The 26,021-nt window shown below is 44.7% G+C and overlaps 1 long non-coding RNA gene across 1 annotated transcript; it reads right to left on the minus strand.

The window, feature by feature from the left end:
- Positions 1 to 23,875: 23,875 nt before the first annotated feature.
- LOC118964745 lies at positions 23,876 to 25,188 on the minus strand. Its single transcript, XR_005051938.1, has 3 exons — positions 24,953 to 25,188; positions 24,433 to 24,505; positions 23,876 to 24,223 (listed from the first exon to the last, which is right to left on the minus strand). It is a non-coding gene; the product is annotated as an uncharacterized LOC118964745 (long non-coding RNA).
- Positions 25,189 to 26,021: the final 833 nt, after the last annotated feature.

Raw genomic sequence — 26,021 nt, forward strand, 5'->3', positions numbered from 1 at the left:
AAGTTCTCATCATATTTGCGCCTCTTCGATGGTCCAACGTCCCTGTCTGTTGTTTTTGTGCTTTCCTGGGTAAGGGGGCAGTAGCATCAGATTCACAACTGTCAATGTCCATGCTAGCTGGGCTAACAACAAATGTAGAATTACTGATGCTAGCATTGGATGTGCTCGTGGAAGCAGAACAACTTGTGTCGTCGACAGGTGCAGGTGTAGTACTGCTGGTAGTTGCAGTACTACCAGTAGAGCTGGTATGTGTCTCTATTGACACAGGCCTTACTTTTTTTAACCATGTATCAATTTCCGAGCAAACGGAATGAGCAGTAGCTACGTTTGGCTACATACGGACCGTTAGTGGAATGCCAGTGAGAAACGGATAATGTGATTGGATGTTAATTATTTGACATGGGTACCTGTATTTGACATTGTGTTGTTATTTTGCTGAACACTAGGTGGTTTAATTTTATTTTTGGCAGTTAAACGAGGCTACTCAGGTGAGAAAAAAACTCACACAAATGTATAGCCCTGTTGGAAAATATAAATGTACTGTTTGAAAATGTGAAGACATTTTTTTAAATGTATTTTTAAAAATGTGAATAACATTTTTATTTGGCATTCCCCAGTTTGGGAATACCTGCTCTACACTAATGGTGTATCATAAATGACACTCTATTCCCTATGTAGTGCACTCTATGGGCCCTGGTCAAAAGTAGTGTTCTATATAGGGAAAAGGATGCCATTTAAGGCACATCCTAACTGTCAGTGCCTAACTGTCAGTAACAATACATTATCAATCCCCAATACTGAATAGCGAGGAAGTCGTCCTCTCTGTTATATTTCTATTGTGTTCTCTGTAATCCTCTCCTCAGTCTGAACTGCAGTCCACAGCAATCCCCCGAGGGATTGGTTTAAATCAATTGAGCGTGAAAAAGTATCAGATACTGAGGAGCAGAAACAGCAGATGGCTGAGTAGGCTGATATGGTGTGTAACGCCATGTGTAGTGCTCTCTCTATGTGTTGGTGGTTTTTGATGACACACACACATACAAATACACACACAAACATGTACACACACAATGGTGCATTTGAACAGAAACATGCGCATAGGCATGTGCACACACACAATGAAAAGCTGAACTGTCTTGAGTCAATAAGTATTCAACCCAAGCCTAAATATGTTCAGGAGTAAAAATGTGCTTAACAAGTAATGTTACAAGTTGCATGGACTCACTCTGTGTGTAATAATAGTGTTTAACATGATTTTTGGTTGACTACCTCATCTTTGTACCCCACACATACAATTATCTGTAAGGTCCTTCAGTCGAGCAGTGAATTTCAGACACAGATTCAACCAAAGACCAGGGAGGTATTCCAATTCCTCGCAAAGAAGGGCACCTAATGGTAGATCCATTTTTTAAAAAGCAAACATTGAATATCCCTTTGGCATGGTGAAGTTAATGATTAAACTGTGGATGGTGTGGATGGAATACACCCAGTCACTACAGAGATACAGGCGTCCTTCCTAACTCAGTTGCCGGAGACGAAGGAAATCGCTCAACGATTTCACCATGAGACCAATGGTGACCTTCAAACAGTTACAGAGTTTAATGGCTGTGATAGAAGAACACTGTGGATGGATCAACAACATTGTAGTTACTCTATAATACTAACCTAAATGACAGAATACAAATATTCCAAAACATGCATCCTGTTCGCAATAAGGAACTAAAGTAAAAGTGCAAAAAAATGTGACAAAAAAATATCCTGAATAAAAAGCGTTAAGTTTGGGGCAATTCCAACACAATTTATCACTGAGTACCACTCTTCATATTTTCAAGCAGGTGGTGGATGTATCATGTTATGGGTATGCTTGTCATCGGCAAGGACTAGGTAGTTTTTAAGGATAAAAATAAACGGAAAAGATCTAAGCACAGGCAAAATCATAGAAGAAAACCTGGTTCAGTCTGCTTTCCAACAGACTCTAAGAGACAAATTTACCAATAACATAAAACACAAGGACAAATATACACTGGAGTTGCTTAACAAACAACATTGTTTCTGAGTGGCCTATTTACAGTACAGTTCTGACTTAAATTACTTGAAAATCTATGGCAAGACTTGAAAATAGCTGTCTAGCAATGATCAACAACCAACTTGACAGAGATAAATAATATAAAGAATGACAGTAAAAAGCTTTGGAGCACCTTGAATGTAATTTTGGGCAAAAAGGCAAACTAAGCTCCATCATTCATTGAATCAGATGGCTCATTCATCACAAAACTCACTTTATGTTGGGCATACATTTTAAAGTGAGTCAAAGCATAATTCCATTACCACAGACCCCCCCCCCCCCCCCCCCCCCCCCCCCACACACACACACACACACACACACACACACACACACACACACACACACACACACACACACACACACACACACACACACACACACACACACACACACACAGACCCCTCTGCTGAGAGTGGAGATGTGAGCTCTAATTGAAGGAGACAGGTATCTCTTCCTATTGTCCTGGGGACTAAACACTGAAACGCTTACTCACTATAAAATATGAATCAGCTTAATATACAACTCTCAGTATCAAATATTGCTTCACGCTGCAACTCTCAATCTATGACAGTGCTTCCTGATTCAGAGGGATTGGGTTAAATGCAGAAGACACATTTCAGTTGAAGGCATTCAGTTGTACAACTGACTAGGTATCCCCCTTTCCCTTTCAGTAAGCTGTTAAATGTTACCTAAATGGTTTGGTATGTTTACCAGTTGACATGCAGATGTAGGATCTTCTTTCGATCACTCTGTTGTTTCTGAGAATTTTCCTGCAGATTAGCTTTGTGATTTAGATACATTAACTGAAAACCCACACTAACACACAGTTACAATATATTAACAGTATTGCACTCTTCATGTAGCACACTTTTAGCTGGCTAATAGCCTAATCACGATCAAGTAACATTATGGTTCAAATCCAGTTGCTGCAAAGATTGTTTTGCTGTGACCATATGAGTCAAATTAAGATCCTACACCTGTACTGTATGTTATGCTAGCCTGGTATTTCCATGCCCTAAGGCTAGCATAAATGTATATTTCTGTAGCTTTGTGCTGCAGGGAATGAAGAGCAAACCTGTGTAGCACATTTACAGTACAACTGAGTGGGCGTATTATAATTGCTGCTTGCATGAATTAAAAGCATAAATCTGCATACTCTCAACACACAATGGCCTTCTGTATTCTATGTTCACCCACAATGTAATGAGATTATAAATTATCTTTTTGGTTTTTGTGTGATTTAAAATGTGGTTTAAAATGTGGTTTAAAAGTTCAGAGTTTTACCCTGTCCTACTGATTGTGAAGATTTGTTGACAACACTACAACCTCCACCGACAAGCAGTCAACTGTAGCCCCAACACTACAACCTCCACCGACAGGCAATCAACTGTAACCCCAACACTACAACCTCCACCGACAGGCAATCAACTGTAACCCCAACACTACAACCTCCACCGACAGGCAATCAACTGTAACCCCAACACTACAACCTCCACCGACAGGCAATCAACTGTAACCCCAACACTACAACCTCCACCGACAAGCAATCAACTGTAGCCCACAACACTACAACCTCCACCGACAAGCAGTCAACTGTAACCCCAACACTACAACCTCCACCGACAGGCAATCAACTGTAACCCCAACACTACAACCTCCACCGACAGGCAATCAACTGTAACCCCAACACTACAACCTCCACCGACAAGCAATCAACTGTAGCCCCAATCAACTGTAGCTACAACCTCCACCGACAAGCAGTCAACTGTAACCCCAACACTACAACCTCCACCGACAGGCAATCAACTGTAACCCCAACACTACAACCTCCACCGACAGGCAGTCAACTGTAGCCCCAACACTACAACCTCCACCGACAAGCAGTCAACTGTAGCCCCAACACTACAACCTCCACCGACAAGCAGTCAACTGTAGCCCCAACACTACAACCTCCACCGACAAGCAGTCAACTGTAGCCCAACACCACAACCTCCACCGACAGGCAGTCAACTGTAGCCCCAACACCACAACCTCCACCGACAAGCAGTCAACTGTAGCCCCAACACTACAACCTTCACCGACAAGCAGTCAAATCAAAATCAAATCAAATTTATTTATATAGCCCTTCGTACATCAGCTGATGTCTCAAAGTGCTGTACAGAAACCCAGCCTAAAACCCCAAACAGCAAGCAATGCAGGTGTAGAAGCATGGTGGCTAGGAAAAACTCCCTAGAAAGGCCAAAACCTAGGAAGAAACCTAGAGAGGAACCAGGCTATGTGGGGTGGCCAGTCCTCTTGTGGCTGTGCCGGGTGGAGATTATAACAGAACATGGCCAAGATGTTCAAATGTTCATAAATGACCAGCATGGTCAAATAATAATAAGGCAGAACAGTTGAAACTGGAGCAGCAGCACGGCCAGGTGGACTGGGGACAGCAAGGAGTCATCATGTCAGGTAGTCCTGAGGCATGGTCCTAGGGCTCAGGTCCTCCGAGAGAGAGAAAGAAAGAGAGAAAGAGAGAATTAGAGAGAGCACACTTAAATTCACACAGGACACCGAATAGGACAGGAGAAGTACTCCAGATATAACAAACTGACCCTAGCCCCCCGACACATAAACTACTGCAGCAGAAACACTGGAGGCTGAGACAGGAGGGGTCAGGAGACACTGTGGCCCCATCCGAGGACACCCCCGGACAGGGCCAAACAGGAAGGATATAACCCCACCCACTTTGCCAAAGCACAGCCCCCACACCACTAGAGGGATATCTTCAACCACCAACTTACCATCCTGAGACAAGGCTGAGTATAGCCCACAAAGATCTCCGCCATGGCACAACCCAAGGGGGGGCGCCAACCCAACCCAGACAGGATGATCACATCAGTGACTCAACCCACTCAGGTGACGCACCCCTCCCAGGGACGGTGTGAGAGAGCCCCAGTAAGCCAGTGACTCAGCCCCTGTAATAGGGTTAGAGGCAGAGAATCCCAGTGGAAAGAGGGGAACCGGCCAGGCAGAGACAGCAAGGGCGTTTCGTTGCTCCAGAGCCTTTCCGTTCACCTTCCCACTCCTGGGCCAGACTACACTCAATCATATGACCCACTGAAGAGATGAGTCTTCAGTAAAGACTTAAAGGTTGAGACCGAGTTTGCGTCTCTGACATGGGTAGGCAGACCGTTCCATAAAGATGGAGCTCTATAGGAGAAAGCCCTGCCTCCAGCTGTTTGCTTAGAAATTCTAGGGACAATTAGGAGGCCTGCGTCTTGTGACCGTAGCGTACGTGTAGGTATGTACGGCAGGACCAAATCAGAGAGATAGGTAGGAGCAAGCCCATGTAATGCTTTGTAGGTTAGCAGTAAAACCTTGTAATCAGCCCTTGCTTTGACAGGAAGCCAGGGAGTAGGGAGGCTAGCACTGGAGTAATATGATCAAATTTTTTGGTTCTAGTCAGGATTCTAGCAGCCGTATTTAGCACTAACTGAAGTTTATTTAGTGCTTTATCCGGGTAGCCGGAGAGTAGAGCATTGCAGTAGTCTAACCTAGAAGTGACAAAAGCATGGATTAATTTTTCTGCATCATTTTTGGACAGAAAGTTTCTGATTTTTGCAATGTTACGTAGATGAAAAAAAGCTGTCCTTGAAATGGTCTTGATATGTTCTTCAGTCAACTGTAGCCCCAACACTACAACCTTCACCGACAAGCAGTCAACTGTAGCCCCAACACTACAACCTTCACCGACAAGCAGTCAACTGTAGCCCCAACACTACAACCTTCACCGACAAGCAGTCAACTGTAACCTCAACACTACAACCTTCACCGACAAGCAATCAACTGTAGCCCCAACACTACAACCTCCACCGACAGGCAATCAACTGTAGCCCCAACACTACAACCTCCACCGACAAGCAATCCACTGTAGTCCCCGACTCTACAACCTCCACACACAAGCAATCAACTGTAGCCCCAACACTACAACCTCCACCGACAGGCAATCAACTGTAGCCCCAACACTACAACCTCCACACACAAGCAATCAACTGTAGCCCCAACACTACAACCTCCACCGACAAGCAGTCAACTGTAGCCCCAACACTACAACCTCCACCGACAAGCAGTCAACTGTAACCCCAACACTACAACCTTCACCGACAGGCAATCAAGTGTAACCCCAACACTACAACCTCCACCGACAGGCAATCAATTGTAGCCCCAACACCACAACCTCCACCGACAGGCAATCAACTGTAACCCCAACACTACAACCTTCACCGACAAGCAGTCAACTGTAACCCCAACACTACAACCTCCACCGACAAGCAGTCAACTGTAGCACCAACACTACAACCCCCACCGACAGGCAATCAACTGTAGCCCCAACACTACAACCTCCACCGACAGGCAATCAACTGTAACCCCAACACTACAACCTCCACCGACAGGCAGTCAACTGTAGCCCCAACACTACAACCTTCACCGACAAGCAGTCAACTGTAGCCCCAACACTACAACCTCCACCGACAAGCAATCAACTGTAACCCCAACACTACAACCTCCACCGACAAGCAGTCAACTGTAGCCCCAACACTACAACCTTCACCGACAGGCAATCAACTGTAACCCCAACACTACAACCTTCACCGACAGGCAGTCAACTGTAGCCCCAACACTACAACCTCCACCGACAAGCAGTCAACTGTAACCCCAACACTACAACCTCCACCTACAGGCAATCAACTGTAACCCCAACACTACAACCTCCACCGACAGGCAGTCAACTGTAGCCCCAACACTACAACCTCCACCGACAGGCAATCAACTGTAACCCCAACACTACAACCTCCACCGACAGGCAGTCAACTGTAGCCCCAACACTACAACCTCCACCAACAAGTCAAAAGTAGTGCACTACATTTGGAATAGGGTACCATGTGGGATGCAGCAAAAGTCTGTTTTCTTAACCCTTTTAGCCTTGACCAATCCCAGTGATTAATCAGAGAGAGAGAGAGAGAGAGAATTTCTTTCCTCCATTAGGAGGCTGTACGCATCACTGAACTCACCCATGAGCAATGTTCTCTCTAAGCTGCAAGCAGCTCCCCCGGGACTGCCTTGCAGAAGGAATTTCAGCCTGCGCAGAGAAGCACAAGATTGAATGTCACTCAACTTTCTAGAATTTCCCCCTTTAGTTAACACTATCAACGTTTTTTCTAAAGTCTCATGGAATGTAGGCCTACATTGAACACCACGCATTGGCTGCTACTGTAGGCTGAATGATACAACAGCTATTTCCATGTTAAAATGTTATGGGATGCATTTTCTCCATAGTTTTTTATTGTAGGCCACTCTGGGAGGCCTACATTATGATCAAATAGCCACAGTAGCCTACTTGGCCAACGCTATAACTGTAACTTAAAGCAGGTACAGCCTAAGTATTCACAGTAAACGCGCATCAGAAGTTGCACAGAATTTTCACAATGTTCATGTTTCCACATAGCACACCTGAAATTTGCTCAGTGCTGAAAAAAATTTAAGGGAACATTGCCCATGACAAGAAATTTCCCAGGATAATGCTTGGAGAGTGTTAGCGGGAACCTGCATGCTAGTACAAAGCATGTATCCACATGGTTTTCTATGAAAGGTAATAGAAAACCAGGTTTCAAATGTTTTAAGGGTTAGCAGCTCATGCAAAAATGTTATAGCTGGTCTGAACTAAAAAATGCTAACACAAATCGACATACAACTAGGACTAGGTATAAGGATTTCTAACAAAAGTCAGAACTCAATGTACAATATGTGAAAGACCAGGGCTAGTAGTGTATTCTAATAGAAAACCCTAAAAAAAAGAGGTGAGGAGCTAGCAATAAGCTACAATCTACCTGTCCTCAGCTATATATCTCTTTTTGCCCTCAGAGAGTGGAGTGTATGAAGAACCTGTACTCAGCACTTTGTACAGATGGCTGATAACAAACTAAGTGGAAAACAGATAACTTAGGCAACGGGGCACAACGAGATAAACATCTAGGATCCTAATCAGATAATTGCCTCCTCACTGTTAGTTTGTCACAGTGTGCTGTTGTTCCATTATCGGTAGCATTAGCCTATTTGCATTCAGTGTTGTTCTATTACGGGTCAAATCTGGCAGTACTGCTCTAGCAGTTCCAGGCTCTGCTGTAGGCCATGTGCTGTGGGTGACAGCAGGCATAGGTCATCTGCGAAGAGTAGGCATTTAACTTCTGAATTGTGGAGACTAATACCAGGGGCTGAGGATTTTTCTAGAATCGTGGCCAACTTGTTGATCTAAATATTGAAAAGTGTAGGGCTCAGATTGCAACCCTGGCGAAGGCCCCGCCCCTGGTTAAAGAATTCTGTTATTTTCTTGCCAATTTTGATGCTGGACCTATTGCCAGTATACATTGATTTAATTATGTCAAATGTTTTACCCCCCATGGCCTCCCGGGTGGCCCAGTGGCACTGCATTACAGCGCTAGCTGTGCCACCAGAGACTCTGGGTTCGTGCCCAGGCTCTGTCACAGCCGGCCGCGACCGGGAGGTTCGTGGGGCAACGCACAATTGGCCTAGTGTCATCCGGGTTAGGGAGGGTTTGGCTGGTAGGGATATCCTTGTCTCATCATGCACCAGCGACTCCTGTGGCGGGCCAGGTGCAGTGCACGCTAACCAAGGTCGCCAGGTGCATGGTGTTTCCTCCGACACATTGGTGCGGCTGGCTTCCAGGTTGGATGCGGGCTGTGTTAAGAAGCAGTGCGGCTTGGTTGGGTTGTGTTTTGGAGGACGCATGGCTTTCAACCTTCGTCTCTCCCGAGTCCGTACGGGAGTTGTAGCGATGAGACAAGACAGTAACTACTAACAATTGGATACCACGAAAAAGGGGATAATTTTTTTTTTTTACCCCCCACACCACTTTCAATGACTTTGTAGAACAGTCCTGGTTGCCAAATAGAATCAAATGATTTTTGGAAGTCGATAAAGAAAACATACATTTTGGCATTATTTTGGTGGACATGTTTATCTATCAGGGTGTGTAGGGTGTAAATATTGTCGGCCGAGCAATGTTTTGGTTTAAATCCAATTTGGCTTTTACATTGTGCTTATTAAGGAAGTTTAGAACTCTTACATTTATATTTATAATACTACAGAAAACCTTCCCAGGTTACTGATCACACAAATGCCTCTGTAATTGTTAGGGTCAAATGTGTCTCCGTTCTTAAAGATCGAGGTTATGAATCCTTGATTCCAGATGTCAGGGAAATAACCTACACTCAGGATCAAGTTAAACAGTTTTAATATAGCTAATTGAAATTTTGCACTAGTGAGTTTGAGCATCTCATTTAGGGTGCTCCCCTCAGAATCTCAATACTAGAGATCCTAGAGTTCCTCATTAGAGATCCTCATTTATTAGAGATCCTCATTAGAGATCCTCATTTAGGATATCTCTCTCTCTCTCTCTCTTTACTCTCTCTTTACACGCTCTCTCTTTACTCTCTCTAGTTACTCTCTCTCTCTCTTTACTCTCTCTAGTTACTCTCTCTCTCTCTTTACTCTCTCTAGTTACTCTCTCTCTCTCTTTACTCTCTCTAGTTACTCTCTCTCCCTCTTTACTCTCTCTAGTTACTCTCGCTCTCTCTTTACTCTCTCTAGTTACTCTCTCTCTCTTTTTACTCTCTATTTACTCTCTCGCTCTCTTTACTCTCTCTCTTTACTCTCTCTCTCTACACGCTCTCTCTTTTTACTCTCTATTTACTCTCTCTCTCTCTTTACTCTCTCTCTCTACACGCTCTCTCTCTTTTTACTCTCTATTTACTCTCTCGCTCTCTTTCTCTCCCTCTCTACTCTCTCTTTACTCAATTTAAAATTTCAATTGAAGGGGCTTTTTGGCATAAGAAACATATGTTTACATTGCCAAGCATGTGAAATAGATAACAATAGTGTGTATTGAAGTGCAAATAGTTAAAGTACAAAAGGGAAAATACAGTTGAAGTCGGATGATTACATACACCATAGCCAAATACATTTAAACTCAGTTTTTCACCATTTCTGAAATGTAATCCTAGTAAAAAATGTCCTGTCTTAGGACAGTTAGTATCACCATTTTATTTTAAGAATGTGAAATCAGAATAATAGTAGAGAGAATGATTTATTTCAGATTTGATTTCTTTCATCACATTCCCAGTGGGTCAGAAGTTTACATACACTCAATTAGTATTTGGTAGCATTGCCTTTAAATTGTTGAACTTGAGTCAAACGTTTCGGGTAGGCTTCCACAAGCTTCCCACAATAAGTTGGGTGAATTTTGGCCCATTCCTCCTGACAGAGCTGGTGTAACTGAGTCAGGATTGTAGGCCACCTTGCTCGCACACGCTTTTTCAGTTCTGCCCACAAATTCTCTATAGGATTGAGGTCAGGGCTTTGTGATGGCCACTCCAATACCTAAACTTTGTTGCCCTTTTGCCACAACTTTGGAAGTATTCTTGGGGTCATTGTCCATTTGGAAGACCCATTTACAACCAAGCTTTAACTTCCTGACTGATGTCTTGAGATGTTGCTTCAATATATGCACATCATTTTCCTTCCTCATGTATTTTGTGAAGTGCACCAGTCCCTCCTGCAGCAAAGCACCCCCACAACATGATGCTGCCACCCCGTGCTTCATGGTTGGGATGGTGTTCTTCGGCTTGCAAGTCTCCCTCTTTTTCCTCCAAACATAACAACAGTCATTATGGCCAAACAGTTCTATTTTTGTTTCATCAGACCAGAGTACATTTCTCCAAAAAGTATGATCTTTGTCCCCATGTGCAGTTGCAAAACGTAGTCTGGCTTTTTTATGGGGGTTTTGGAGCAGCGGCTTCTTCGTTGCTGAGCGGCCATTCAGGTTATGTCGATATAGGACTCATTTTACTGTGGATATAGATACTTTTGTACCTGTTTCCTCCAGCATCTTCACAATGTCCTTTGCTGCTGTTCTGGGATTGATTTGCACTTTTTGCACCAAAGTACATTCATCTCTAGGAGACAGAATGCGGCTCCTTCCTGAGCCGTATGATGGCTGCGTGGTCCCATGGTGTTTATACTTGCGTACTATTGTTTATACAAATGAACGTGGTACCTTCAGGTGTTTTTAAATTGCTCCCAAGGAGGTCTACAATTTTGTTTCTGAGGTCTTGGCTGATTTCTTCTGATTTTCCCATGATGTCAAGCAAAGAGGCACTGAGTTTGAAGGTAGGCCTTGAAATACATCCACAGGTACACCTCCAATTGACAAAAATTAAGTCAATTAGCCTATCAGAAGCTTCTAAAGCCATGACATTATTTTATGGAATTTTCCAAGCTGTTTAAAGGTACAGTCAACTTAGTGTATGTAACTTCTGACCCACTGGATTTGAGATCCAATGAATTATAAGTAAAACAATCTAAGTGTATGTAAACTTTCGACTTCAACTGTGTATCAACGAATTGGTGAGGGCACTAGAACAGTCTGCAGTACCCGGCCTCATCCTATTAGAATCTGAAGTCAAATGTCTCCTGTTTGCTGTTGATCTGGTGCTTCTGTCACCAACCAAGGAGGGCCTACAGCAGCAACTAGATCTTCTGCACAGATTCTAATAAATAGATGTCTCTTCATGTTGATAGATAACTCTTTGTGTTGTTATTTGTTTAGAGTTTTCCAATTTTCCCAGAAGTTGCTAGATTCTATGGATTCAAATCAAATCAAATCAAATTTGATTTATCACAGGTGCCGAATACAACAGGTGCTTACTTACAAGCCCTTATGCAAAAATTCTTCAAGAATTTAAGAAGAAAAAAGTGTTAGGTAAAAAAATAAGTAAAAATAATTATAATAAAATAAACAAATAATTAAACAGCAGCAGTAAAATAACAATAGCGAGGCTATATACAGGGGGTACCAGTACAGAGTCAATGTGCGGGGGCACCAGTTAGTCGAGGTAATTGAGGTAATATTGTACAGTAGGTAGAGTTAAAGTGACCATGAATAAATAATAAACAAAGAGTAGCAGCAGTGTAAAACAGGGGTCTGAGTAGCCTTTTGATTAGCTGTTCAGGAGTCTTATGGCTTGGGGGTAGAAGCTGTTAAGAAGCCTTTTGGACCTAGACTTGGCGCTCCGGTACCGCTTGCCGTCTATGACTAGGGTGGTTGGAGTCTTTGACAATTTTTAGAACCTTCCTCTGACACTGCCTGGCATAGAGGTCCTGGATGGCGGGAAGCTTGGCCCCAGTGATGTACTGGGCCGTGCGCACTATCCTCTGTAGTGCCTTGCGGTCGGAGGCCGAGCAGTTGCCATACCAAGCCGTGATGCTCTCGATGGTACAGCTGTAGAAACCTTTGAGGATCTGAGGACCCATGCCAAAACTTTTCAGTCTCCTGAGGGGGAATAGGCTTTGTCGTGCCCTCTTCATGACTGTCTTAGTGTGTTTGGACCATGATAGTTTGTTGGTGATGTGGAAACCAAGGAACTTTAAGTTCTCAACCTGCTCCACTGCAGTCCCTTCGATGAGAATGGGGGCGTGCTCGGTCTTCCTTTTCCTGTAGTCCACAATCATCTCCTTCGTCTTGATCGCGTTGAGGGAGAGGTTGTTGTTCTGGCACCACACGGCCAGGTCTCTGACCTCCTCCCTATAGGCTGTCTTGTCGTTGTTGGTGATCATGCCTACCACTGTTGTGTCACCAGTAAATTTAATGACGGTGTTGGAGTCGTGCCTGGCCATGCAGTCATGAGTGCAAAGGGAGTACAGGAGGGGACTGAGCACGCACCCCTGAGGGGCACCAGTGTTGAGGATCAGCGTGGCAAATGTGTTGTTACCTACCCTTACCACCTGGGGGTGGCCCATCAGAAAGTCCAGGATCAGTTGCAGAGGGAGGTGTTTAGTCTCAGGGTCCTTAGCTTATTGATGAGCTTTGAGGGCACTATGGTGTTGAACGCTGAGCTGTTGTCAATGAATAGCATTCTCACATATGTGTTCCTTTTGTCCAGGTGGGTAAGGGCAGTGTTGAGTGCAATAGAGATTGCATCATCTGTGGATCTGTTGGGGCGGTATGCATATTGGAGTGGGTCTAGGGTTTCTGGGATAATGGTGTTGATGTGAGCCATGACCAGCCTTTCAAAGTCCTTCGTGGTTACAGACGTGAGTGTTACGGGTCGGTAGTCATTTAGGCAGGTTACCTTAATGTTTTTTAGCCACAGGGACTATGGTGGTCTGTTTGAAACATGTTGGTATTACAGGTTGAAAATGTCAGTGTAGACACTTGCCAGTTGGTCAGCGTTAGCTCGGAGTAAACATCCTGGTAATCCGTCTTGTGAATGTTGACCTGTTTAAAAGTCTTACTCACATCGGCTACGGAGAGTGTGATCACACAGTCGTCTGGAACAGCTGATGCTGCATATAAGTAATTTAGCTCGTCTGGTAGGCTCGTGTCACTGGGCAGCTCGCTGCTGTGCTTCCCTTTTGTAGTCTGTAACAGCTCGCTCTCTGAAAGTAATAGTTTGCAAGCCCTGCCACATCTCACGAGTGTCGGAACCAGTGTAGTACGATTCAAACTTAGTCCTATATTAACGCTTGGCCTGTTTGATGGTTCATTGGAGGGCATAGCGGGATTTCTTATAAGCTTCCGGGTTAAAGTCAGCTCTACCCTTTAGCTCAGTGCGGATGTTGCCTGTAATCCACGGCTTCTGGTTGAGGTATGTACGTACCTTCACTGTGGGGACGACAGTCATCGATGCACTTATTGATGAAGCCAGTGACTGATGTGGTGTACTCGTCAATGCCATCGGAAGAATCCCGGAACATTAACCAATCTGTGCTAGCAAAACAGTCCTGTAGCTTAGCATCTGCTTCATCTGACAACTTTCTTAATGACCGAGTAACTGGTGCTTCCTGCTTTCGTTTTTGTTTGTTAGCAGGAATCAGGAAGATAGAATTATGGTCAGATTTGCCAAATGGAGGGCGAGGGAGAGATTTGTACGCATCTCTGTGTGTGGAGTAGAGGTGGAATAGAGTTTTTTTTTCTCTGGTTTCACATTTAACATGATTCTTCAATTACATTGAGCTGAATTCTGACGTGCTGTTCCTTCTTTTAACGTAGTGTATTTCTGTATTTAGTGATTCACCATAGTGAAGGTGTAGGCTCAGGATTTCTGGGTCTTTATGTTTTTGGTTGGATAGATTTCTCAATTTCTTTCTCAGGTTTCTGCATTATTCATCAAAACATTTGTCATTGTTGTTCATTTTCTTAGGTTGTCTGACATTTTTTGATTTTATAGGGAAGTTGAGAGGTCAAATATACTGTTTAGGTTTTCTACTGCCAAGTTTATACCTTCACTATTACAGTGAAACCTTTTGTCAATTAAATTGTCAAGAAGTTATTGAATTTGTTGTTGCTTAATTGTTTTTTGGTAGATTTCCACACTATTTTCCTTCCATCTATAGCATTTCTTAATATTATTCAGTTCTTTGGCAATCCTTTGGCAATGATGCCTCGTGATTGAGCATAGTAGAGTAGAGTGTGATTTTGCTGTGATCTGATAAGGGTGTCAGTGGACGGACTGTGAACGCTGGATGGACTGAGACTCTGGGTTGAAGTCAGTGATAAAGTAGACTACAGTACTAGTGCCAAGAGATGAGCTATTGACTACCATTGACTATGTACATACCCAGCATCCAACAGAGCTGCAGGAGTTGTGACCCGTTTTTGTTGGTTATGTTGTCGTAGTTGTGTCTAGGGGGGCATACAGTTGTTCCTCCTTTAAAAGTTGCAAGCTTGCACTGCGGGACTTACAGATACCCAGCGTCACGGCTTCGTTGCTCCAGACCACCACAAGGGGGAGTTAGAGCACTCATTATGCATTTGGGTCCCAAGGTTTTTATATGACCAATCATATTGATATTGGTTCCAATGATGAATTTTGACACGAGCCACCCTTGCCTGGTGGCGTTCTTCAACAAAGACAAACATTACGGTGGAACCAAATGGTAAGTTGTTATAACGTCATAACGAGTCAAGCAAATAAATGACAATTGAGAGGAATATGTTAGTTAATGTAGAGACAAACTTTTGTGCATATTTTTTGTCATGAAGTTAATTTACGAAAATCGCTATTTAGCTGTTACGGTGCGTGAATGAGGACCCAAAAGCGAATTAACGTAAACAGAGCTTCTTTAATAACAAAACATAGGTAGGCTCAGATGGACCGGCAGATTCCGACAGGACAGGACAAGGTTGCAGCAAACATGACGATAGTCTGGTTCAGGCATGAAAAACACAAACAAGAATCCGACAAAGACAGAAACAAAAACAGAGAGAGATATAGAGGACTAATCAGAGGGAAAAAGGGAACAGGTGGGAAAAGGGGTGACGAGGTAGTTAGGAGGAGACAAGGAACAGCTGGGGGAAAGAGGGGGAGAAAAGGTAACCTAATAACGACCAGCAGAGGGAGACAGGGTGAAGGGAAAGGACAGAAACAAGACACAACATGACAATACATGACAGTACCCCCCCACTCACCGAGCGCCTCCTGGCGCACTCGAGGAGGAAACCTGGCGGCAACGGAGGAAATCATCGATCAGCGCACGGTCCAGCACGTCCCGAGAGGGAACCCAACTCCTCTCCTCAGGACCGTACCCCTCCCAATCTACTAGGTACTGATGACCACGGCCCCGAGGACGCATGTCCAAAATCCTACGGACCCTGTAGATGGGTGCGCCCTCGACAAGGATGGGGGGGGGGGGGGAAGACAAGCGGGGGCGCGAAGAACGGGCTTGACACAGGAGACATGGAAGACCGGGTGGACGCGACGAAGATATCGCGGAAGAAGAAGTCGCACTGCGACAGGATTAATGATCCGAGAAATACGGAACGGACCAATGAACCGCGGGGTCAACTTGCGAGAAGCGGTCTTAAGGGGAAGGTTCTGAGTGGAGAGCCAAACTCTCTGACCGCGACAATATCTAGGACTCTTAGTTCTACGCTTATTAGCAGCTCTCACAGTCTGCGCCCTATAACGGCAAAGTGCAGACCTGACCCTCTTCCAGGTGCGCTCGCAACGTTGGACAAAAGCCTGAGCGGAGGGGACGCTGGACTCGGCGAACTGAGATGAGAACAGCGGAGGCTGGTACCCGAGGCTACTCTGAAAAGGAGATAGCCCGGTCGCAGACGAAGGAAGCGAGTTGTGGGCGTATTCTGCCCAGGGGAGCTGTTCTGACCAAGACGCAGGGTTGCGAAAAGAAAGACTGCGTAAGATGCGACCAATAGTCTGATTGGCCCGTTCTGCTTGACCGTTAGACTGGGGGTGAAAGCCGGAAGAGAGACTGACGGAAGCCCCAATCAAACGGCAAAACTCCCTCCAAAATTGAGACGTGAATTGCGGACCTCTGTCCGAAACGACGTCTGACGGAAGGCCATGAATTCTGAAAACATTCTCGATGATGATTTGTGCCGTCTCTTTAGCAGAAGGAAGCTTAGCAAGGGGAATAAAATGAGCCGCCTTAGAGAACCTGTCGACAACCGTAAGAATAACAGTCTTCCCCGCTGACGAAGGCAGTCCGGTGACAAAATCTAAGGCGATGTGAGACCACGGTCGAGAGGGAATGGGAAGCGGCCTGAGACGGCCGGCAGGAGGGGAGTTACCGGACTTAGTCTGCGCGCAGACCGAACAAGCAGCCACGAAGCGACGCGTGTCATGCTCCCGGGTGGGCCACCAAAAACGCTGGCGAATGGAAGCAAGTGTACCCCGAACGCCAGGATGGCCGGCTAACTTGGCAGAGTGAGCCCACTGAAGAACGGCCAGACGAGTAGGAACGGGAACGAAAAGAAGGTTCCTAGGACAAGCGCGCGGCGACGGAGTTTGAGTGAGTGCTTGCTTTACCTGCCTCTCAATTCCCCAGACAGTCAACCCGACAACACGCCCCTCAGGGAGAATCCCCTCGGGGTCAGTGGAGGCTACTGAAGAACTGAAGAGACGAGATAAAGCATCAGGCTTGGTGTTCTTAGAGCCCGGACGATAAGAAATCACAAACTCGAAACGAGCGAAAAACAGCGCCCAGCGCGCCTGACGCGCATTAAGTCGTTTGGCAGAACGGATGTACTCAAGGTTCCTATGGTCAGTCCAAACGACAAAAGGAACGGTCGCCCCCTCCAACCACTGTCGCCATTCGCCTAGGGCTAAGCGGATGGCGAGCAGTTCGCGGTTTCCCACATCATAGTTACGTTCCGACGGCGACAGGCGATGAGAAAAATACGCGCAAGGGTGGACCTTGTCGTCAGAGAGGGAGCGCTGAGAAAGAATGGCTCCCACGCCCACCTCTGACGCGTCAACCTCGACAACGAACTGTCTAGTGACGTCAGGTGTAACAAGGATAGGTGCGGATGTAAAACGATTCTTGAGGAGATCAAAAGCTCCCTGGGCGGAAACGGACCACTTAAAGCACGTCTTGACAGAAGTAAGGGCTGTGAGAGGGGCTGCCACCTGACCGAAATTACGGATGAAACGACGATAGAAGTTCGCGAAGCCGAGAAAGCGCTGCAGCTCGACGCGTGACCTAGGGACGGGCCAATCAATGACAGCTTGGACCTTAGCGGGATCCATCTTAATGCCTTCAGCGGAAATAACAGAACCGAGAAATGTGACGGAGGAGGCATGAAAAGAGCACTTCTCAGCCTTCACAAAAAGACAATTCTCTAAAAGGCGCTGGAGGACACGTCGAACGTGCTGAACATGAATCTGGAGTGACGGTGAAAAAATCAGGATATCGTCAAGGTAAACGAAAACAAAGATGTTCAGCATGTCTCTCAGGACATCATTGACTAATGCCTGAAAGACAGCTGGAGCGTTAGCGAGGCCGAAAGGAAGAACCCGGTATTCAAAGTGCCCTAACGGAGTGTTAAACGCCGTCTTCCACTCGTCCCCCTCCCTGATGCGCACGAGATGGTAAGCGTTACGAAGGTCCAACTTAGTGAAAAACCTGGCTCCCTGCAGGATCTCGAAGGAGAGACAGGAGTAGTAGCGCTCACCAGTAGCCCTCCGCTTACTGATGAGCTCTGGCTTTTACTGGACATGAAGTGACAAAATGACCAGCAGAACCGCAATAGAGACAGAGGCGGTTGGTGATTCTCCGTTCCCTCTCCTTAGTCGAGATGCGGATACCTCCCAGCTGCATAGGCTCAGCACCCGAGCCGGCAGAGGAAGATGGTAGTGATGCGGAGAGGGGGGCAACGGAGAACGCGAGCTCCTTTCCACGAGCTCGGTGACGAAGATCAACCCGTCGCTCAATGCGAATAGCGAGTTCAATCAAGGAATCCACGCTGGAAGGAACCTCCCGGGAGAGAATCTCATCCTTTACCTCTGCGCGGAGACCCTCCAGAAAACGAGCGAGCAAAGCCGGCTCGTTCCAGCCACTGGAGGCAGCAAGAGTGCGAAACTCAATAGAGTAGTCTGTTATGGATCGATTACCTTGACATAGGGAAGACAGGGCCCTGGAAGCCTCCTCCCCAAAAACAGATCGATCAAAAACCCGTATCATCTCCTCCTTAAAGTCCTGATACTGGTTAGTACACTCAGCCCTTGCCTCCCAGATTGCCGTGCCCCACTCACGAGCCCGTCCAGTAAGGAGAGATATGACGTAGGCGACACGAGCAGTGCTCCTGGAGTAAGTGTTGGGCTGGAGAGAAAACACAATATCACACTGGGTGAGGAACGAGCGGCATTCAGTGGGCTCCCCAGAGTAACACGGCGGGTTATTGATTCTGGGCTCCGGAGATTCGAAAGCCCTGGAAGTGGCCGGTGGATCGAGGCGGAGATGGTGAACCTGTTCTGTGAGGTTGGAGACTTGGGTGGCCAGGGTCTCAACGGCATGTCGAGCAGCAGACAATTCCTGCTCGTGTCTGCCTAGCATCGCTCCCTGGATCTCGACGGCTGAGTGGAGAGGATCCGAAGTCGCTGGGTCCATTCTTGGTCGGATTCTTCTGTTACGGTGCGTGAATGAGGACCCAAAAGCGAATTAACGTAAACAGAGCTTCTTTAATAACAAAACATAGGTAGGCTCAGATGGACCGGCAGATTCCGACAGGACAGGACAAGGTTGCAGCAAACATGACGATAGTCTGGTTCAGGCATGAAAAACACAAACAAGAATCCGACAAAGACAGAAACAAAAACAGAGAGAGATATAGAGGACTAATCAGAGGGAAAAAGGGAACAGGTGGGAAAAGGGGTGACGAGGTAGTTAGGAGGAGACAAGGAACAGCTGGGGGAAAGAGGGGGAGAAAAGGTAACCTAATAACGACCAGCAGAGGGAGACAGGGTGAAGGGAAAGGACAGAAACAAGACACAACATGACAATACATGACATTAGCAAGTTATCTGCTAACATTAGCCAGCTAGCTAGTGTTAGGAGAATGTTTTAGGGACCCCTGAGAAAACCAGCAAACCAGGCTGTCGTCTTGTGAAACAGTGGATGTAAAGAATCTAGCAAGTTAAAGTATTTACTGAAAATTGAATGTACCATTGTGTAAGCTTGAATTGTAATGCAGCTGAAGTAACATAGCTAGTTAACTATTTACTTGCTTATTGTGTAGTGGAGGATAAAAATAACTGTATGTCTATGAATGTGTAGCCGATCTGTGTATGGACCCTGAAACGTTAGGTTCTGAACTAATATTCATACCAATCTATGAACCTCAGCTATCATAGTTGATGTATCAACTTCAAGTCTGAATGGCATTAATGAAGCCTATGGATAGAGTACAAGATAATAACTTTATTGTGCCAAGGATGCAAGTCCTATATACATGTAACCATTAGGCAAGTAGCCTAGTGGTTGGAGCGTTGGGCCAGTAACCGAAAGGTTGCTAGATGGAATCCCCCAGCTGACAAGGTAAAAATCTGTTGTTCTGCCCCTGAACAAGGCAGTTAACCCACTGTTCCAAGGCTGTCATTGTAAATAAGAATTCATTCTTAACTGTCTTGCCTAGTTAAATAAAGGTTAAATAAATACAAATTTTAATTACGACGCATGAGATTCCCACATTGTAGACTGTACATTGAATATATTCACTGATCATGTACTCTTCCTTGGCAAATAAAGTCGCGGTTCAGATATGAATCTCTGAGACATTCTTTTTCAGTCATATCAAACTCCATTATTTGAATGATGCTGTGTCTGCATGTATGTATTACAATTAAACACTTCAACAGTGTTTACTACTCCTGCTCCTGGGACATCAATGATTACACATTGTAATTATGCAATAGACTAGAAACATGATTGATTTGTAATTCATACAGTTGAAGTCAGAAGTTTACATACACTTATGTTGGAGTCATTAAAACAAGTCGGTTAGGACATCTACTTTGTGCACGACACAAGTCATTTTTCCAACAATTGTTTACAGAACGATTATTTCACTTATAGTTCACTATATCACAAATCCAATGGGTCAGAAGTTTACATACACTAACTTGACAGTGCCTTTAAACAGCTTGGAAAATTCCAGGAAATGAGGTCATCATTTTAGAAGCTTCTGATAGGCTAATTGACATCATTTGAGTCAATTGAAGGTGTACCTGTGGATGTATTTCAAGGCCTACATTCAAACTCAGTTCCTATTTGCTTGACATTATGGGAAAATCAAAAGAAATCAGCCAAGACCTCAGAAACAAAATTGTAGACCTCCACAAGTCTGGCTCATCCATGGGGGCAATTTCCAAATGCCTGAAGGTACCACGTTCATCTGAACAAACAATAGTATGCAAGTAGGAGGGGTGCGTCCCTGGGAGGGGTGCGTCCCTAGGAGGGGTGCGTCCCTAGGAGGGGTGCGTCACTTGAGTGGGTTGAGTCACTTGAGTGGGTTGAGTCACTTGAGTGGGTTGAGTCACTGATGTGATCTTCCTGTCTGGGTTGGCGCCCCCCCTTGGGTTGTGCCGTGGCGGAGATCTTTGTGGACTATACTCTGCCTTGTCTCAGGATGGTAAGTTGGTGGTTGAAGATATCCCTCTAGTGGTGTGGGGGCTGCGCTTTGGCAAAGTGGGTGGGGTTATATCCTTCCTGTTTGGCTCTGTCCGGGGGTATCATCGGATGGGGCCACAGTGTCTCCTGACCCCTCCTGTCTCAGCCTCCAGTATTTATGCTGCAGTAGTTTATGTGTTGGGGGGCTAGGGTCAGTTTGTTATATCTGGAGTACTTCTCCTGTCTTATCCGGTGTCCTGTGTGAATTTAAGTATACTCTCTCTAATTCTCTCTTTCTTTCTCTATCTCGGAGGACCTGAGCCCTAGGACCATACCTGGCATGATGACTCCTTGCTGTCCCCAGTCCACCTGGCCGTGCTACTGCTCCAGTTTCAACTGTTCTGCCTGTGATTATTATTTGACCATTCTGGTAATTTATGAACATTTAAACATCTGGGCCATGTTCTGTTATAATCTCCACCCGGCACAGCCAGAAGAGGACTGGCCACCCCTCATAGCCTGGTTCCTCTCTAGGTTTCTTCCTAGGTTTTGGCCTTTCTAGGGAGTTTTTCCTAGCCACCGTGCTTCTACACCTGCATTGCTTGCTGTTTGGGGATTTAGGCTGGGTTTCATTCAGCTGATGTACGAAGGGCTATATAAATACATTTGATTTGAAGTATAAACGCCATGGGATCACGCAGCCGTCATACCGCTCAGGAAGGAGACACGTTCTTTGGTGCAAAAAGTGCAAATCAATCCCAGAACAACAGCAAAGGACCTTGTGAAGATGCTGGAGGAAACAGGTACAAAAGTATCTATATCCACAGTAAAATGAGTCCTATATCGACATAACCTGAAAGGCCGCTCAGCAACGAAGAAGCCACTGCTCCAAATCCGCCATAAAATAGCCAGACAACAGTTTGCAACTGCACATGGGGACAAAGATCGTACTTTTTTGGAGAAATGTCCTCTGGTCTGACGAAACAAAAATAGAACTGTTTGGCCATAATGACCATCGTTATGTTTGGAGGAAAAGGAGGAGGCTTGCATGCCAAAGAACACCATCCCAACGTGAAGCACACGGGTGGCAGCATCATGTTGTGGGAGTGCTTTGCTGCAGGAGGGCCTGGTGCACTTCACAAAATACATGGCATCCTGAGGAATGAAAGAAAAAAGCAACATCTCAAGACATCAGCCAGGAAGTTAAAGCTTGGTCGCAAGTGGGTCTTCCAAATGGACAATGACCCCAAGCATACTTCCAAAGTTGTGGCAAAATGGCAAAACCTCTTTTGGCGCATGAACCACTAGCGGGGCACCTACGTCAACATCCGGTGAAATTGCAGAGCGCAAAATTCAAAATACAAAAATCATAATATTAAACATTCATGAAAATACAAGTGTCATACATCATTTAAAAGCTGAACTTCTTGTTAATACAACCGCGTTGTCAGATTTTACGGCAAAAGCATACCATGTGATTATCTGAGGACAGTGTCCCACGCCAAAATAATTTTTCAACCAGCACAGGCGTCACAAAATCACAAATAGAGATTAAATAAATCACTTACCTTTGAAGATCTTCCTCTGTCTGCAATCCCAAGGGTCCCAGCTACATAATGAATGTTCATTTTGTTCGATAAAGTCCTTCTTCATGTGGAAAAAAGTCTGTTTAGTTGGTGCCATTGATCTCAGTAATCCACTCGTTCAACATGCATACAAACAAATCCAACAAGTTACCAGTAAAGTTCATCCAAACAAGTCAAACGATGCTTCTAATTAATGCTCAGGTACTCTAATATCTATATAAAGGATAACATTTAGGACGGAGAATAGTATGTTCAATAAGGAAGATAAATAACGAAGAGCGTGCACATCATTCACGCGCCAACAAGACAACTTTTCTAATGAGAGAAACCTTGTAGTTCTTCAACAACTACTTCAAAAACAAGCCTGAAACCCTTTCTAAAGACGATTGACATCTAGTGGAAGCCATAGGAACTGCAATCTGGGTCCTATCTATTTGTTTTTCCCATAGGCCAGCACTGAAATGGACTGTGACCTAAATTGTTTTATTCCGGATGGATTTTCCTCGGGTTTATGCCTGCCATATCAGTTCTGTTATACTCACAGGCAGTATTTTAACAGTTTCAGAATCTTCAGTGTTTGCTATCCAATGCTACCAAGTATATGCATACCCTTGCTTCTGGGCCTGAATAACATGCAGTTTACTTTGGGCACGTCAGTCATCCAAAATTCTGAACAAAAACCTCCAAAACAGGTTAAGGACAACAAAGTCAAGGTATTGGAGTGGCCATCACAAAGCCCTGACCTCAATCCTAGAGAACATTTGTGGGCAGAACTGAAAAAGTGTGTGCGAGCAAGGAGGCCTACCAACCTGACTCAGTTACACCAACTCTGTCAGGAGGAATGGGCCAAAATTCACCCAATTTATTGTGGGAAGCTTGTGGAAGGCTACCCGAAACATTTGACCCAAGTTCAACAATTTAAAGGCAATGCTACCAAATACTAATTGAGAGTATGTAAATTTCTGACCCACTGGGAATGTGATGAAAGAAATAAAAGCTGAAATAAATCATTCTATCTACTATTATTCTGACATTTCACATTCTTAAAATAAAGTGGTGTTCATAACTGACCTAAGACAGGGAATTTTTACTAGGATTAAATGTCAGGAATTGTGAAAAACTGAGTTTAAATGTATTTGGCTAAACTTCAACTGTATATACAGAAAAAAAACGATGCATATCTAACTCCTTTCATCTGCATTCATCTGAGGACACAGGATAGTATTTCAATTAGATATTTCATTTCAACCAGTGGTGAATGTGAAATGCTTTATTGAAAAAAGTTACATAAATGCATAATAATTATGATAATTGTAATACTATATTATAAATACAAGTTCAATCTGTACTTCAATGCACATGTGGTGTGCATTATAAAACGAGGAAGAAAGATGAGGTGTGGCGAGAGGTATAGAAGACAGAAAGGGAAAGAGGTAAGAACAGCGGTAGACAGCATATGACTCATGAATTACAGTGATGCCCTAACATTCTCTCAGTTCATCACAATTGTCCTGACCAGCCTCGGGCCCCCAGTTGGCCCGAAAGATATCTTAAGAGCAGGTGAGGTGGCGATGACGGGACTGGCTCTCACATCTAAACGTACCTGCAGACGAGAGACAGATGGATAGAGAGAGAACATGATTAAGCCTTATTTTTTTTATTCTAACACAGTCAGTCATCATAATCATCAGGAGGTGAAATGCAAAACTGACCTTGGATCATTAACTCTGGGACTAGTACATCTGTCTGTATTTCAATGTAAAGCATCTCTTTAATAATACTTCCTGTTAACCCGACCAAGTAACATCTCACCTATGATCATGCTGTGCCCTCTGTGTCAGTCAGTTCAGATGTGGGAGGGGTTCACCAAAACAGCTGATATAACCTTGAGGGTTTAGGGAGAAGGGGGAGAGGGATGAAGTAAAGAAGAGAGACTGTTATTGTGTGGTCTCACCTGGTGTCCACACTAAGTGGCTACAGAGTACTTTATGCTGAAAAACAGACACATGAGAACAAACAGTAGAAGATAATGTCAATAGAAGATACTGTATGTGTCGCAGACATCTATCAGAGTGGACCTGAAACATTTAAATATAGAGGGCTATGTGTCTCACCACTTGGTTATTGCAAGGCTAACCCCCAGGGAAATCATGACTTGGCAGCAACAGATAGCAACAGATAGTCCAGTGAAAATGGCTGTGTTAATGTGGTGTAAATCTGAAAATTAGCACCTGACATCTTATGGATTTTTTAATGAATGCATATGAGACAGGTTCCATGTACAACAAGACAGGCAGAGTTGGAGAAAATGAACACAGAACAGTTTAATTACCTCTGGTTATGGACATTTTTGCTAGCAATAAAGCTTCCACGGCCTGTTCCTTGGACAGTGAACATCTGGCAATATCTATCTTTTCAACCCCTTGATCAGCTCACACTCTGAAATTAAAGAAAACAGCTTATTTTTTATCGATATGAAAACAATAACTGAGATATGACCGTTCAATCTAAATCAGCAGATAGCATTTTTAGGATACGTCAATACAGCCCAGTGCTGCTTACCTGATGAGATGCCATCTTCAATACAGCCCAGTACTGCTTACCTGAGATGTCATCTTCAATACAGCCCAGTGCTGCTTACCTGATGAGATGCCATCTTCAATACAGCCCAGTACTGCTTACCTGAGATGTCATCTTCAATACAGCCCAGTGCTGCTTACCTGATGAGATGCCATCTTCAATACAGCCCAGTACTGCTTACCTGATGAGATGCCATCTTCAGTACAGCCCAGTGCTGCTTACCTGATGAGATGCCATCTTCAATACAGCCCAGTGCTGCTTACCTGATGAGATGCCATCTTCAATACAGCCCAGTGCTGCTTACCTGATGAGATGCCATCTTCAATACAGCCCAGTACTGCTTACCTGAGATGTCATCTTCATAGGTGTCCACTTTGACTTCCTTTGTGTTGGAAAAAGGTTGCTTTCACAGAACAATTATTTTTGATTGAAAATAAAAAAGGTTTTTCTCTTGACAAAAAGACACAAATGTACCTCCATAGCACATAACAATTTGCCTGAGAATAACCACACCTTCATACAAACGTGCTACTGTATGCACAATTCTTGATGCACAACCGAAGATGCTGCCATATCCTGCCTGCACGCCCACAAGCGAGCCACTGAGAATGATGAATGATGACACGTGGAAGAGGGAAAGGAATGAGATGGGAACAGCAATTTGTTGCAAGTTGGGGAGGAGGGCTAATAGCTGAACAATAGACTATTCAATCTTCACTAAAGAATAGTCTAATATCTGAGCTAGGTGTGAGAAAAAAAACTCCTATCACAGACCAGATTTGCCCTAACAACCAAGGGGTAGCTTGCTACTCAATGTAATA

The sequence above is a fragment of the Oncorhynchus mykiss genome, chromosome 5, assembly GCF_013265735.2.
Source record: "Oncorhynchus mykiss isolate Arlee chromosome 5, USDA_OmykA_1.1, whole genome shotgun sequence".
NCBI lineage: Eukaryota > Metazoa > Chordata > Actinopteri > Salmoniformes > Salmonidae > Oncorhynchus > Oncorhynchus mykiss.